This window comes from Lathyrus oleraceus, chromosome 3, assembly GCF_024323335.1.
Source record: "Lathyrus oleraceus cultivar Zhongwan6 chromosome 3, CAAS_Psat_ZW6_1.0, whole genome shotgun sequence".
NCBI lineage: Eukaryota > Viridiplantae > Streptophyta > Magnoliopsida > Fabales > Fabaceae > Lathyrus > Lathyrus oleraceus.
Genome location: NC_066581.1, coordinates 49,343,225 through 49,348,040, shown reverse-complemented (window position 1 = coordinate 49,348,040; position 4,816 = coordinate 49,343,225). Strand labels below are relative to the sequence as shown.

The 4,816-nt window shown below is 37.5% G+C and overlaps 1 non-coding gene across 1 annotated transcript; it reads right to left on the bottom strand.

Annotated features, from left to right (window-relative positions):
- Window positions 1-1,289: 1,289 nt before the first annotated feature.
- On the bottom strand, window positions 1,290-1,396 carry LOC127133192 (small nucleolar RNA R71). The gene has a single exon (XR_007807183.1). It is a non-coding gene; the product is annotated as a small nucleolar RNA R71 (small nucleolar RNA).
- Window positions 1,397-4,816: the final 3,420 nt, after the last annotated feature.

The window sequence follows — 4,816 nt, the reverse complement described above, 5'->3', positions numbered from 1 at the left end:
TTTCATTTGTTTTTAATTGCTTAAAAATACTTTTAAATGTCCAAAAATTATGAATTTTTTTCTCCAAGGTCTTTTGACCTTGGTTGACCTATGATAAATCTCATGGCCATTTCTTTGGTGTTTTGATGAGATTTTAGGAATTGGACAAAAAATATTTGAATTAAATGCACTATTTTATTATTTTTAATTGAATAAATGTCATTTAAATTTTGTTGATCATTTGTATTGACTTGTTTGAGTTTGCTTGTTTTGTTGTTGGGCCTTGGTCAAGGTTGATTTGACTTTGTCAAGTTAATATCATTGGATTTAGGGGATTGGTGGAATGTACATTCCATCTCCCAAAATGAATGAATGATATTAATTTAATAAAAGTCCTCCTTTGACCAATTTATGATCTCATTCATCCCCTTCCCACTTCATCTCATTCCTCTTCTTAATTCATTCGTTCCATTTGGCCTATGATATCTCAAAGTCTTAATGCTAGTTGATTGAAAAATTGACATGAGTATGGATGAGATTAAACCACACCTTTTGCATATTATTTTTTGTGTGTGGTATGTCTCATGAGCATAGTTCACTATACTATGTCTCTAACATGCATTAACACCAAAATTCTATTGCCCGACCTCAAATAGTTGTGACTTCTACATAAGTTCAATTATGATTGCTTAACATAGCGCTAAATTTTTGACACAAAAGGCATAAGCATTCTAGTTAGTGAGATTGTAAGTCTCCCCTCTTCCATGGTATTGTGTGGAAACTTGGCCTTCTTTCCTTACTCTGGAAGATGTTTTGGTTCAAGGATCCATGCTTGTGATAAGTGGGTTGAGTGTTCTCCAAAGAATGTCTTGAAAAGCAAAGAAAAACAAAACTAATCTCTAACTTACTAACTATTGACTTTTAATTTCAAGTTTTTATCTTAATGCAATTTATTTTTAGCACTTTATTTCATTTGCCATTGTACATATCACTCTAATTGTTTATGTTAATGCAATTTTCACTTTGTCCACTTGGACCATATTGTGTGATATATTTTGTTTGTATATACTTTGTTTGTTTGTGTGGTCTTTGACCATTAATGTACATAATAATCATAAAAACCATTAAAAAAACTTTTGAGTGGACTGTTGGCTTGATCTTGGACAAATGGACTTAGAATCTAGGCAACCTCCCTAAGCTAAAGGACTTGGCCAATGCCAATTTGTGAAGAACCAAGTGCTTACAATTTGAGAGCCCAGATAAATGGATTTAAAGGACTTGCCCGATATTTTCCTCCAAGCAAAACAGCTATGTTGAGAGCCCAGATAAATGGATTTAAACAGAAAGATAACGAGTCTCTTTTCGAAGCATGGGAAAGATACAAAGACATGATGAGACTTTGTCCACACCATGGTTTAGAGGACTGGTTAGTGATTCATACCTTCTATAATGGTCTCTTGTACAACACAAGGTTAACAATAGACGCCGCAGCAGGTGGTGCACTTATGGATAAACCTTATGCCGATGCTTATCAACTTATCGAAAGCATGGCCCAAAATCATTATCAGTGGGGAAGCGACCGAGCAATGGTAGAGAAACCTCAAACGAAAAGTGGCATGTACGAGATAAGTAGCCTTGATCATGTAAATGCAAAAGTGGAAGCCCTTGCCCAGAAAATTGAAAGTTTGAATGTATCACCTCCAACCACCGTAGTTGCCGCAACTCAGAATTGCGAAGTCTGTGGAATCCAAGGTCACACTCCTGCAGATTGTCAACTCCTAACAGGAATCCAAGCAGAGCAAGTGAATTATGCTCAAGGAAATCCCTACTCGCACACCTATAACTCAAACTGGAAGAATCATCCTAATTTTTCATATAAGAATAATAATGCTTTATACGCACCAGGACAGGCTCCAAATCAAGCCCCAGCTATACCTCCTGGATATCAAAAGCCGACCCCATCTACACCTAACAATAATGTTCCTAGGAAATCCAACTTGGAAATAATGATGGAGAACTTCATAGCGTCTCAACAGCAAACCAATAAAGATTTCTTAAACCAGAATATACACACTAGCGAATAAATCAAACAACTAGCAAGTAAAGTAGATGCCTTGGCTACCCATAATAAAATGCTGGAAACACAAATATCACAAGTAGCTCAACAACAAGCGCCTACTGCTGCCCCAACTGGTACATTTCCTGGACAGCCCCAACCTAACCCGAAAAGCCACGCTCATGCAATCATACTAAGAAGTGGAACGGAAGTGGAAGGACCAGTAGATCCAAGAACTGAAAACCAAAACTCTAAAAAGTCAACTGAGGAAGAAAGTACACCTAAGGAAAAGGAAGAGAGTAATAAGGAAACCGTAGAAAAGAAAGAACCTTATGTACCTCCACCACCTTATAAACCACCTATCCCTTACCCTCAAAGGCTTATTAAAACCAAAGATGCGGGCCAATTTAAAAAATTTGTTGACCTACTAAAACAATTAAACGTCACAATTCCGTTTACAGAAGCTATTACGCAGATGCCCTCATATGCTAAGTTCTTAAAAGAAATTCTTTCTAACAAAAGGAAACTTGAAGATAGCGAAACTGTTACACTCACTGCTGAATGTAGCGCTATAATCCAGAATATGCCTCCTAAACTTAAAGATCCAGGTAGTTTCTCTATACCCTGTCACATAGGAAAATTTGTCATAGATAAAGCCTTATGCGATTTAGGAGCCGGTATTAGTGTTATGCCTTTATCCATATGCAAGAGACTTGAAATGGGAGAATTAAGACCAACTAAAATGTCTGTGCAACTGGCAGATCGTTCTGTTAGATATCCTGTAGGAATTCTTGAAAACGTTCCCGTGCGCATAGGTCAATTCTACATTCCAACCGATTTTATAATTATGGACATTATAGAATATGATGTTACACCCATTATATTGGGAAGACCATTCTTAGCAACCGCCGGTGTAATCATAGACGTAAGACGAGGATGACTCACTTTCGAAGTAGGAGAAGAGAAAATTGAGTTCATTCTTTCCCAATTTTTGAAAGCACCTGCAATAGAAGATACATGTTACTTCATGGATATCATCGATGAATGCATAAAAGAAACAGAGTTAGAGAATGACAAATCGTCTGACTATCTTGTAGAAGACAAACTCAACCAATGTTTAGCAATAACACCGGACCCTACGCAATGCCTTAAGAAACCAACCCTAGACCTGAAAACACTTCCCAAAAATCTGAGATATGAATTCCTAGACTTAGAACTTGAACGACCAGTGATAGTTAATGCAGACCTAGGAAAGCTCGAAACCGAAAAAACTCCTACATATCTTAAGAAAATATCCAACCGCACTAGGGTACAACATCACCGATCTTAAAGGAATAAGTCCTTCTATTTGTATGCATCGCATCATGCTAGAAGAAGACTGTAAAACTTCTAGGGAACATCAGAGGAGACTAAACCCGATCCTGAGTGAGGTAGTGAAGAAGGAAGAAACCAAGTTATTAGAGGCAGGTATCATATATCCTATATCTGATAGCAAATGGGTTAGTCCTGTACACGTAGTACCAAAGAAAGGAGGTATAACAGTTATCGAAAATGAATAGGGAGAAACTATAACCAAACGAATCGAATCGGGATGGAGAATGTGCATTGACTATAGGAAACTAAACAAAGCAACCTGAAAAGATCATTTCCCTTTACCATTCATTGACCAGATGTTAGAACGATTAGCAAAACATTCTCATTTCTGCTATCTAGACGGTTACGCAGGCTTCTTTCAAATACCAATTCATCCTGATGACCAAGAAAAGACAACATTCACGTGTCCTTTTGGCACCTTCGCTTATAGACGAATGCCGTTTGGTTTGTGCAATGCTCCTGCAACCTTCCAAAGGTGCATGATGGCGATATTCGCCGATTTTCTCGAAAATATCATGGAAGTATTTATGGACGACTTTTTCGTATGCGGACAAAGCTTTGAAGAATGTCTTGAAAACCTAGAAAGAGTTCTAGAACGATGTGTAAAAGTAAACCTAGTACTTAATTGAGAAAAATGTCACTTTATGGTACAAGAAGGAATTGTTTTAGGACACATCATCTCAAATAGAGGAATTGAAGTAGACAAAGCCAAAATAGAAGTAATCGAAAACCTTCAACCTCCGAAAACTGTGAGAGAAGTACGAAGCTTCTTAGGACATGCCGGTTTTTACCGATGATTCATTAAAGACTTCTCTAAAATAACTAAACCTTTGACCGGACTATTAATGAAGGATGCTGAATTCATCTTCGACAATAAATGTTTAGAAGCATTCCAAACGCTTAAACAAGCATTGATCTCCGCACCCATAATGCAGACACCAGATTGGAATGAACCATTCGAAATAATGTGTGATGCCAGTGATTATGCCGTGGGCGCTATTTTAGGACAACGAAAGGATAAAAAGCTTCACGTCATATATTACGCAAGTAGAACTCTAGATGAAGCACAAATGAATTACGCCACAACCGAGAAAGAACTCTTAGCAGTAGTGTTTGCACTAGATAAGTTTCGTTCTTACTTGGTCGGAGCTAAAATAATCGTTTACACCGACCACGCTGCTATCAAGTACCTCTTAACAAAAAAGGATGTTAAACCTAGACTCCTGAGGTGGATCCTGTTGCTACAAGAGTTCGATCTGGAAATCAAAGATAAAAAAGGAACTGAAAACGTAGTAGCAGATCACCTCTCTAGACTTGAAAACCTGGAACCGGAAACAACATCGATCAACGATGATTTCTCGTACGATAAACTTATAGCTACTTTGGAAGAAAATAAAGCTGATAAAC